Source organism: Choloepus didactylus, chromosome X (genome assembly GCF_015220235.1).
Source record: "Choloepus didactylus isolate mChoDid1 chromosome X, mChoDid1.pri, whole genome shotgun sequence".
Lineage (NCBI taxonomy): Eukaryota > Metazoa > Chordata > Mammalia > Pilosa > Megalonychidae > Choloepus > Choloepus didactylus.
This window is the reverse complement of record NC_051334.1, coordinates 29,807,773-29,819,984: the sequence shown is the minus strand read 5'-3', so window position 1 is coordinate 29,819,984 and position 12,212 is coordinate 29,807,773. Positions and strand designations below refer to the sequence as shown.

Genomic DNA, 12,212 nt, shown 5'->3' with positions numbered 1-12,212 from the left:
ACTTGTCAGGTGAAATCACTGCCCCCGCCCCTACGTCGGATCGGATACCCAGGAGTGTGAATCTCCCTGGCAACGTGGAATATGACTCCCAAGGAGGAATCTAGACCTGGCATCGTGGGATGGAGAACATCTTCTTGACCAAAAGGGGGATGTGAAAGGAAATGAAATAAGCTTCAGTAGCAGAGAGATCCCAAAAGGAGCCAAGAGGTCACTCTGGTGGGCACTCTTACGCACAATATAGACAACCCTTTTTAGGTTCTAATGAATTGGAATAGCTAGCAGTAAATACCTGAAACTATCAAACTACAACCCAGAACCCTTGAATCTTGAAGATGATTGTATAACGATGTAGCTTATGAGGGGTGACAATGTGATTGGGAAAGCCATATGGACCATACTCCCCTTTGTCTAGTTTATCGATGGATGAGTAGAAAAATGGGGGAAGGAAACAAACAAAGAAACAAACAAACAAAAAACAACAATAACAACAAAAAACATGACAGCTAGTAAGCAACAAAAGGAAAGATAGCATTAACCTAAAGTAGGATAGAGTCAGAGAACATCACCAATGCTAGGAGTCCCATATCCTTCCCCTATCCCCCCCCCCCACCCCATATCCATTTAGCTTTGGTATATTGTCTTTGTTATATTAAAGGAAGCATAATACAATGTTTCTGTTAATTATAGTCTCTAGTTTGCATTTATTGTATTTCCCCCCCATCCTACCCTATTTTTAACACCTTGCAATGTTGACATTCATTTGTTCTACCTCATGTAAAAACATATTTGTACCTTTTATTACTATCGTTGAGCACCCTAGGTTTCCCTGAGTTACACAGCCCCAGTCTTTATCTTTCATCTTTTGTTCTGGTGTCCCACATGGTCCCAACCTTCCTCTTTCAACCATACTCACAGTCATCTTTGTTCAGTGTACTTACATTGCTGTGCTACTATTTCCCAAAACTGTGTTCCAAACCTCTCACTCCTGTCTTTTCCTTTCTGTCTGCAGTGCTTCCTTTAGTGTTTCCTGTAGGGCAGGTATCTTGTTCACAAACTCTGTCATTGTCTGTTTGAGAATATTTTAAGCTCTCCCTCATATTTGAAGGACAGTTTTGCTGGATATAGGATTCTTGGTTGGTGGTTTTTCTCTTTCAGTATCTTAAATATATCACCCCACTTCCTTCTTGCCTCCATGGTTTCTATTGAGAAATCCACACATAGTCTTATCAAGCTTCCTTTGTATGTGCTGGATTGCTTTTCTCTTGCTGTTTTCAGGATTCTCTCTTTACCTTTGACTTTTGATAATCTGATTATTAAGTGTCTTGGTGTGGGCCTACTCAGATTTATTCTGTTTGGGGTACACTGCGCTTCTTGGATTTGTAATTTTATGTCTTTCAGAAGAGATGGGAAATTTTCATTGATTATTTCCTCCATTATTGCTTCTGCCCCTTTTCTTTTCTCTTCTCTTTCAGGGACACCAATGACACGTTCATTCCAGATTTTTGTTTTGTCCTTGAGTTCCCAGAGACATTGCTCAAAATTTTCCATTCTTTTCTCTATCTGTTCTTTTGTGTGTAGGCTTTCAGGTGCCTTGTTCTCCAGTTCCTGAGTGTTTTCTTCTGCCTCTTGAGATCTGCTGTTGTATGTTTCCATTGTGTCTTTCATCTCTTGTGTTGTGCCTTTCATTTCCATAGATTCTGACACTTGGCTTCTCGAACTTTCAATTTCTACCTTATGTATGCCTGGTATTTTCATTATACAGTCCATCTCTTTTGCCATATCCTCCCTAAACTTTTTGAATTAATGTAGTATTAGTTGTTTAAGTTCCTGTATATCAGTTGAAATGTAAGTTTGTTCTTTTGACTGGGTCATAACTTCATTTTTCTTAGTGTGGGTTGTACTTTTCTGTTCTGTAGGCATGGTTTCCTTAGTTACCCCAATCAGGTTTTCTCAGACCAAAATGGGCTCTGGACCCAGAAGGAAGAACTATTCAGTATCCAGTTTCCCTGTGGGTGTGTCTTAGAAAATTGGTACACCCTTTGAGGCCTTGGGTCACTGTGCTTTTCTGCTCAGCAGGTGGCGCCTGTCAGCCTGTAACTCCAGACTGGTGTAAGTAGGTGTGGCCAGTGGCTGTTTTCCCCCAGGCTCTGGGGTCTGGTTCTGAATGGAAGGCGGTTAGTAGAGCTGGGCCCCACTCCTTTCCTCTTAGGGAAGATAAACCCCCTAGGTAGAGGTCATTAGCATTTCAATGGTCTGTCTCAGCCTGTGCTGTCTCCAGCCTTGTCTGGAGAACTGAAAATGCTGAGAACTGAAAATGGCTGAGGCTTTCTCCACTGAGCTGAAACAGGAACAGAAAGCCCCCCTCAGGGCCAGTCCAGCTCTCCAATGTCAGTTTTCACCCAAAGCCTCTGTCTGCTTGTTGGCGATTTGTATGGAGCAGTCCACACTTGTTAATTAAAATCCCAGTTGGTGCTCAGCTGTGCTATATTCACTCGCCTGGAGAGAGCTGCTTTCTGGCTCCACGAGGCTTTGCAGCTCGGGCTGTGGGGGGAAGGGGCTCCCAGCTTGGATCCACAGTTTTTACTTACGGATTTTATGCTGTGATCTCAGGCATTCCTCCCAGTTCAGGTTGGTGTGTGATGAGTGGATGGTCATTTTTTTTCCCCTGCAGTTATTCCGGATTATTTACTAGCTGTTCCTGGTTGCTTATTAGTTGTTCCAGGCAGACTAACCAGCTTCCACTCCTCTCTATGCCACCATCTTAGATCTCTCCGTCCTCAGTGTCTTCTTTATATCCTTCAACTCTTTCATCACATTTTCTTTCAACTCATTGATTTGATGTAGAAGATTTGTTTGAATATCTTTAATTAGTTGTTTCAACTCTTGAATCTCAGTTGAGGTGTTAGTTTATTCCTTTGACGGCCATATCTTCGAGTTTCCTGGTATGGCTTGTGATTTTTTGCTGTCTAGGCATCTGATTTTCTTGATTAGTTTATTCTGGAGGTTGTTTTCTCTCTTTTTCTAGGGTTTTCTTGTTGGTTTTCTTTGATCTCTATATTTCTTTGTTTCTCTCCCTGGCCAGTTGTCAGATTGGCTCTGTCCCCATGATCTTCCCCTCAAATCAAGCACCCACCGTTGCCTGCCACAGGGATGGGAGGTAGGCACTGGGCATCCCAGCAAGTTCACTGTATGTGATAATATAGATCTGCTGGCTTCCAGTGGTGCTCTGTTTCCTGCCAGTCAGCAAGACCTGGGTTTGTTTTAGGGCTCTGCTTTGACAGTTGGGTTGTCCGTACTTCTCAGCCAAAGCCAGGCTGGGTTTCTGTGCAGGACATGTAGACCAGTTCCTGTGGTCCTAATAAAGGGTCTGAAGCATCTTTTTAAAAGGGTTTCTATTTCTTTCCACTTTCTGGACTGTCCAATAGGTGGTGCTGTTCTGTAGCTTACTCGTCCTCAGAGGCTGCTTTGCCTTCGAGCACAGGCTGTGTCTACATAGGTGAGCTGAAACTGCAGGATTCTTATGCCCTCACTTTGCCTGCGAAAATCTGGCTCGATGTGGGGCTACACCTGTGGCAGAGGACTCACTCATCTGACCCAGTACTTTAGCTATCCCCAAGGCAAGGAAACAGCTACTAGCTGCTACTTCCCTCAAGGATGGTGGAAGAGTTTTCAGACCCAGGGCTGGAAACAGTCTCTGTGCACATTTTCTCAGTCTCTTTTTCCCTCACTGGCCTGGGCCTTAAATCATCCTCCTGTCCCCCAGGTCTTCAACCAGTGGGGGGTAAGTATCACTGCTGTGAGAGATTTTAAAATCAGTGTCTCTGGTAGGAGGGGGTCCTATCTGTTGATTTTGTGCCTTCCCTGCACTGAGCCTGATGAGGGGGAGGGGAGAGGATTGGCTGGTCTGGGACAGAAGATTCCTACCTGATATTTCTTCTCGTTCTTCAATTTGGCTTCTGTAGGGTCCTTCTCTAGTCTATATCCTCCTCCAGAATTTCAAACAATTCAGAATTGTCCTTTTTTTCTTTGGATCTCTGGAGAGGAGTTTTTAGTCGCTGTTTACATTGCCATGCTGATGATGTCACTCCATCTGCTGTTTCTCTTTTTGGGGATCGTGACCATGCTCAGGCCAAATATGTACTTCATGGCCTCTGTACAGGAGAAGGTGGTTTTAGGGATGTTTTTTCTGGGTGTGGTGCTCTGCCTCAGTTTCTCCTGGCTCTTTCAGACCATCTGTTGTCATTCAGAGAAGTCTCTTGGATTTTTTTCCAAATTGGACTATTCAGGGATTGCTTCACTGATTATGGGCAGCTTTGTCCCCTGGCTCTCCTACTCCTACTGCTCCCCACAGCCACAGCTCATCTACTCTCCATCGTCTGTGTCCTGGGGATTTCTGCTATCATTGTGGCACAGTGGGACCAGTTTGCCACTCCTAAGCACCAGCAGACAAAAGCAGGAGTGTTCCTGGGACTTGGCTTGAGTGGTATTGTGCCCACCATGTACTTTACTATCACTGAGGGCTTGGTCAAGGTCACCATGGTGGGCCAGATGGGCTGGTTCTTCTGTATGGCTGTGATGTACATCACCGGAGCCGACATTTATGCTGCTCGAATTCCTGAGTGCTTCTTTCCTGGAAAGTTTGACATATGGTTCCAGTCTCATCAGATTGTCCACATTCTGGTAGTGGCAGCTGCCTTTGTACACTTCTATGGGATCTCCAATCTTCAGGAATTCCATTATGGTCTAGAAGGTGGATGTACTGATGACTCCCTTCTCTTAGCCTTCCCACCAGAGGGGTGGTGGAGGAACTTCCCAAGTGCTTTTAAAAATAACTTCTCTGCTGAAGTGAGAGGAAGAGCCTAGAAGAAACCTCTTAGGAAATTCTTAGAAAATTCTTTACCATCAAACCTTTAGACCACTTTCACACTCACTGTGCAATAAACTATTTCCATTTTCCTAGCTGGGGAGGAAGGGGATGGTCCAACTTAGCCATCCCCTTCCTTGGCAAGGCAACTACCATCCCCTCAAACAGACAGTACTTTGAAGCTCATGTTGAGATTTTACTCCCTCCTCAAACCATTTTGGGAAAAAATGATGGACTGGGACTTGTCAGAAATTCTGTTTCTGAAAGAAAATGTCCCTCCCTTATCCCCATCCTTACTTTGTAACCTGGCTTATAATAGGCCATCCATTTTTTGTAGCTCACTTTTCAAAAACATTTATAACCTGGTCCCATCTTTCTAGAGCCTGGATCTGATTATACAGCAGCAAGAACAAAGCCACTACCTTTTACTTGACCCAGCTAATCATGGAAGTATGTTCAGACTTCCAATAACTTGAGTTTTAGTTTTTTTTTCTTGGCAGAGTAATGTAAAATTAAAATGGGAAATGTATTTAATATTTAATACTAAGCTTTAAAAGGAAACCTGCTATCATTGCTATGAATCTTGATGCAAAGACTATGATGATAATAAAAGAAAGTAGAGGAAAGAAAAATCTTTGTCCAGTGTGTTCACAGTCTGGTCTTCTTCATCGATATTTTCTGGATTTTTATCCTCTTCCTTTGGACGGGCCAGCATTTCCTGTTTCTTTGTTTGTCTTGTGATCTTTTACAAGATGTACACTGTACATTTTAATATTTAAAAATGTTAGCTCTGGGATTTATTCCCTGAGATGTCTGTTTCTTGAGTTTTTAGCCAGCTGGTGATATGACAAAGATTTCTTGAGTGTCAGCCCTCCTATCAGGAAAGTCTGCTCAAGGCAAATGCAATGTGCAGGGGCCTCCCAGTCTTTTCTGGGCCTGTGTCTTGTCCTGGGCTTGTGCTTGCTAGTGGCCTTAGGAGTTCCCCTGCTTCCAGGAGGATTTTAAAAATACTTATACTGCCAGGAGACAGACCTTCTCCTTCTCCTGGGTGTTAAGTGGTAAGCAGGTAAGCCTTTGGCCCAGGCCATCCACCTTTATTGTTTCTTATATTGCTTTCCTTGTCTCAAGCTTCTTTTGCCTGGAGGGTAAATTCTGGGGTTGGGGTAGGGCATGCCAGAGAGGAGTTTCCTAAGTCAGTCTCTCCCCATCAGAACAAGGCCAGGGTCCCACAAAGGGAGTGCTGGCTGGCTCCAAACTGCCCTAGGGAGGAGATGAGGGAGGGGCTAGGAAGGATGCCAGGCGCTTCTTCCATGCTCTCCAAAGCTCTGATTTCTTTACCTGCCCAGCAAGTATAGCTCTTCAACTGTCTTCTTCAGCTCTGAGAAAGCATACTGTCTTTTAAGTCTCCTCTACCACCTTTGTCCGGGGTGGGTTAGAACAATGGATGCCCTCAGAGCTGGGCCCCCAGCGTTCCAAAGTAGCTAATCAAATTCTGTGATCAGTGACTGGCCTGTGCTCACCCTGGATCTTGGGGAAGTAGATTTTTGTCCCTTTCTGGCACCAGCTAAGGTACACCTAGGACCAGACCCTACTGCTGCCTACTGCGAGAGTGAAGGCTGGGTAACAGTAACTGCCGTGCAGAGAGAGGAATTTACTGGTATATACTGGCCACTTCCTCCTGTTCTTCCTTGCATGCTGTACAGTGTTCTCCCATTCTCCTGTGTTTCAAAATAGTTGATTCAGGCAGTTCCTGCCTGTTGAATAGTTGTTCTGGTAGTGACTGATTCTTGGAGATTCCTACTCTGTCATCTTCCCACAATCCTCCCCTTGGTCACCTCTTAATGCAGGTCATTTCACACAGCCACTTGGAAACCGAGAAAACATAAAAATGCTGTCTTTCCCATTTTGTATTTTATAGCAGGAATTGAAGTTCAGTCATTGCTCTTACTTGCTGTCACTCCTAACTTAAGTTAATGAAGAACTAGTTTTTGTGTGTGTATTTTGTCTTTTTTGGGCAATATTTAATTAATTTGTTAGCTATTCTTTGTAAATTAAAAGGTAGTTATGGAAGACTGGCAGTGGGGCAGGGAGTTGGGGGTTGAGGGTGCAATTACACAGGTTAGGAGGTCTGAAAACTTAGTTTTAAGGTCAACAATTTAACTTAATGACCCTGGGCCAATAACCTGTCTGATTTGAATTATCTGAATTGACTTGAATTGAGGGAATGGCAACTTAGCCACTACTGTGGAATGTTTAGCATACTAGTCTTGAGCAAGGACTTTGGAGTTAGACTGCCTGGGTAAAAATCCCAGCTCAGCTGCCTATTGCATTGTGACCTGGAGCAAGTTACTTAACCTCTCTGTGCATTGCTTCCCCATCTTTAAAATGTTGATGAAAATAGCACCTACCTGTAGGGTTGTTAGGATGATTAAATAAGCCAGTATACTTAGAGCACTTAGAAAGTGCTGTGTAAGAATTAATATGCTGAGTGATCTTAATATTGAAATTGGCTAAGGATCATTTTTTTGATTATCAAGAAGAAGAAAAGAAAAGAAAAATGCTCTTATGGATGACAACCAAAACCATTTACAACCACAGAGCTTACAGTCTACAATCTAATTAAGTCTAATGTGACTTTACTATTACTACACTGTCTTCGTTAACATAATTTACTATCCCAGGAGTAAATTATCCCAAGAAGATAAAAGTTGTAAATAACCTTATTGTTCATTCTAGGAACTTCATGAAAGAAACCTAAACTCTTTAATAATGTATCAAATGACAGTTTATACCCCTAGGCTCTAAATTCCTTGCTTTAACAATCCTCCCATTGCCTAACCCTGTCCTAACCTACCCCCTCATTGAAAGGCCTGCCCTAAGCCAGACTTCAAAATCTCATAAATGTCTCAAATTTCCCCTCCCTGCCTCAGATTCTGTCAAGTTAAACTTCTCTCTTATTGTGGTAAGAATAGACTCAGCTATGTCTTATCAACAAGTTGTCTTGGTGATATTTATGGGGATCAAATATTCCACATTGGATTAGTGGAATAAGCTCTGGAATTGGAGTTAGAAGGTATGAGTCCTGAGTCATAGCTTTGTCACTTGGGCAGGTCACTATTTTTTTTATGCCTCCTCTGTATAACAGAGTGCACAATACTAAACATGCATGTATATAACATATAAATATAATGTATATAAAAATGCATAGTGTAATATGTGGTAAAGAACACTTAGTAAATATTTCTTGTGTTACCCTTCCTTTTCTTTTTGGTCCCCTCGGGGGAGGAGTAAATTGGGGAGATGACTATACTGTTAGTCTGTTTAAGCCGTCATCTATGGATAGATGCCCCTGGGCCCCTAGTAACTCACCTGGTAAATGTAGCCAATGTTGGTTGAAGACCCTGGAGGATGGGGATACCTCTTCCTGTGTCAGACACCATAGTTTCCTAAAGGAAATGCACACGTGACCTAGAGCAAAGATTAAACTGTTTTTAATTGCAGAGAGCTGGTAGCTGATCCAAACCCTTATGGATGGAGGGCTGAAGAGGGCCAGTACTCAACTCCTTTGTATATATCCTTTATGGGTTTTGGAGAGGTGTCCTATGTAGACATATCCTATGCCTTCAAAGGGCATCCTGCTTAGACAGCACCTTGTTCACTGATTCTTCTCCTTCTTTCTCACTTTCTGTGCTGGTTATTGATTCATTCACTCTCAAATCCAAATTCATACCTTTTACCTGCTATGGGAAAATGGATCTGGGCCCTTTAAATATTCTTCTTTGCCAGCTGGTGCAATGTTAAACTTAGTCAGTAGAAGGCAATGGAGAGACATACAGAAGTAAAGGATTTTGTTCAATGGTTTTGATTGCTTGCTCAGCAAATTCCTGTAAGATGAGGGACTTCTCCAGTGTAGACAGCTTCTCCAGCATCCATCTCCTACAGTGCACACAGCCAGCGGCATCTAGTGTACAACAGCTTGCCCTGACATCATCCTCCTTAGGGAGTTTTGTACAGTGTGTCTCTGCTTCTCTGGAACCCTAGGGGGTGGATTTTTTCCAGCAAGTTTCAGAAGATGAATTTCCAGTAAGTTCTGCTAGTGCAGCACCACAATGATTTCTCCATCATCCAGTGAGTCATGACCATGACTTCCTAGCAAAGTCTGGATCTCATTACTGAGGAGAGGGTGATCTTCCTCAGGCACTCTATCTCAGCTCTAGGGGTGGTACCTGCTTCCATATCTGCTATTCTTAAGTTCTGTAGAGTTCTCTTTACTGTTTACTAACCAATCCCTCATTATGATAAGCCTCTGTTATAGTTAATAATGCTTTATATGAAACTTTCTCTGTTCAAATTACTGTGTGGGTTTTCTTTCCTGATTGGACCCAGACTGATATACTTCTCAAGTCATTTTTCTCTTTTTCTCCCTTTACTCTTTTCCCTCTTTGGTATAGGGAGTTGGGAAGGAGAAGAGGCCTTGCCCTAAGTATTTGCTAAATTTCCCAGTAGAAATAATTAAGTCTCCAGCACTATCAGTCTCTTCTGGAGCATTGCAGATTTTGTAGCTCCAGGTATCCCCTAATATTAATGCCTTTTTTCCGCCCTCCTTCAGTTACCACTGCTCCAAGGCAGAGCCTGGTGGTCTCTTTGATGGGAGGGGACCATAAGGAAGGGAGAAATGAAGAGTGAAGGGCACTGGAAGATCTATAACTTTAAAAATCAAACACATCTTGCCTTCACAAAAATTAATTTCCTTCTAAACCCTATCTACAAGGGAAAAAAGCAAAATTCTTTAAGAGCAATCGTTTTTCCCTCTAACCCATATTTAACATTTATTTGTGAACTAAAACCCTGTTTTTATTACCTTAAAAGAGCATTTATCCTCTCTCAGTCCTAAGTTATATTACAGAGCATACCACATTATCTGGTAATGACTGGTCATTAATGCTTATGATCTCTTTCCACATTGAAATGTATCTTTGTGTGTGTGTGTCTGTATGTGTGTGTTTATGTGTGTATAGTAGGGGGGAAAGTAATTAGAGATTTTAGTTAATGCTTTTTATTTTAAATCTTCAACTTCAAGAGACAAAATAGGCTACTAGCAAAATTCATTTAGAAATGTAGAATGATCAGCATTTATGTATAAAATTGCTTCCCTTTTCTGTACTAACTTTTAAGTTGGTTGAAGTTATTTTTATATTCTTGTAACCCATGAGGCAGCTGCTCTTTGACCATGTCCCTCATTCTGTTCATTATTTCTGATTCTCCTGCACTGAAACCAAAGCACCAAATTCCATTATTTTTATTTTTATTTTCTTTTGAGGCTATTCATGTTCAAATTCTTTTAGAATACCATATCTCATTTACTGCATAAGTAAAATTTGCATTGTTTTTTTAACAGCTTTATTGAGTTATAACTGACATACAATGAACTTCAAGTATTTAAAGTGTACTATTTGATGTTTTGACGTATATACACATCTATAAAATCATCACCACAATCTTCCAAAATCTTCCTCATGCCCCTTTGTAATCTTTCCCTCCTGCGCCCTCCATCCTCCCTCCCCAGGCAACCACTGATCTCTTTTCTGTCAATATTGATAAGTTTGTATATTTTAAAGTTGTATATAAATGGAATCATCAGTATGCACTCATTTTTCTTTGGCTTTGTTGTTCAGAAAAGATGTTTTTAGATTCATCCATGTTCTTGGATGTACCAAAAGTCCATGCCTTTTTATTGTTTAATAGTATCCGATTGTATGATGCATCACAATTTATTCATTCACTTGCTGATGGACATTTGGGATGTTTCCAGTTTGGGGCTAATATAAATAAAGCTGCTATGAACATTTGTATGCAAATTCTTCATGTGGAATTCTTTCATTCCTCTTTCATTGGGCAAATACCTAGGAGTGGAATTTCTGGATCATGGGGGAGGTATATGTTTAAATATTTAATAAATTATAAAGCTATTTTCTGAAGTGGTTGTACCATTTTACATTTGTATGAGAGGCCCAGTTGTTCCACATCCTCTCCAACACTTGGCATTGCCAGTCTTTTTAATTTTAGGCATTCTACTAGATATGTAGTAGTATCTCATTTTTATTTTAATTTACATTTTCCTCAACTAATGATGTTGAGCATCTGTTCATATGCTATTTGATATCCACATATTTTCTTTGGTGAAGTGTCTATTCATATTTTTTTGCCCAGTTTTAAATTGGGTTGCTTGTTTTGTTTTCTTATAATTTATATTTGAGAGTTCTTTGTATATTCTGGAAGTTATTTCTTATCAGATATGTGATTTGCAAATACTTTTTTCCAATCTGTGGCTTATAATTTCATTCTCTTAAGAGTATTTTTTGTAGAGCAGAAGCTCTTAATTTTGTTGAAATCCAACTTATCATTTTCTCTTCTTTTCTGTATCAGTGTTTTTGGTGACATTTCTAAGAAATCACTGCCTAACCCAATTTCACAGAGATTTTTTTTTTAAATTTTTGTAGAAGTTTTATAGTTGTAAGTTTTATATTTAGGTTCATGATACATTTTAGTTAATTTTTGTACATGGTGCAAAGTGGATTGAAGGCTGCTTTTTCACATGTGGATATCCAACTGTTCCAGACCAAATTATTGAATAGACTAGCTTTTTTGGTACTCAATTGCCATTAAGCCTTTGTCAAAAATCAATTGACCATATATGTGTAGGTCTATTTGTGTATTCCCTCTTCTGATCTATTGTCAATTTATCAGTCATTATGCAAAACTAACTGTAACTTTATAATAAGTCTTGAAATAAAGTAGTGTAACTCCTCCAACTATTCCTAATTTTCAAAGTTGTTTTGGGTATTCTAGGTCCTTTGCATTTCCATATGAAGTTTAGAATCAGCTTGTTTTTTTTTCTTTTAAAATCAGTCTGGAGTTTTTTTTGTTTTTAATTCAGTTTATTGAGATATATTCACATACCCTCCAGTCATTCATAGCATGCAACCAGTTGTTCACAGTACCGTCATATAGTTGTGCATTCATCACCAAAATCAATTTCTGAACATTTTCATTACTCCAAAGAAAATAAAAAAATAAAAAAAGAATGAAAACATAGGTAAAGAAAAACACCCAATTCCCCCATCCCACCTATTATTCATTTAATTTTTATCCCCATTTTTCTCCTCATCTGTCCATATGCTGGATAGACGGAGTGTGAACTGCAAGGTTTTCACAATTGCACAGTCACACTGTGTAAGCTACATAATTATACAATTGTCTTCAAGAATTAAGGCTACTGGGTTGTAGTTTGACAGTTTCAGGTATTTCCTTCTAGCTATTCCAATACACTAAAAACTAAAAAGGGATA

The 12,212-nt window shown here is 40.6% G+C and overlaps 1 protein-coding gene and 1 pseudogene across 4 annotated transcripts in view; both read left to right on the top strand.

Moving 5' to 3' along the window:
• Window positions 1-12,212, top strand: part of TASL (TLR adaptor interacting with endolysosomal SLC15A4) — a 301,857-nt gene that overhangs the window by 64,223 nt on the left and 225,422 nt on the right. The window lies entirely within an intron of this gene.
• On the top strand, window positions 4,079-5,018 carry LOC119522575 (annotated as a pseudogene).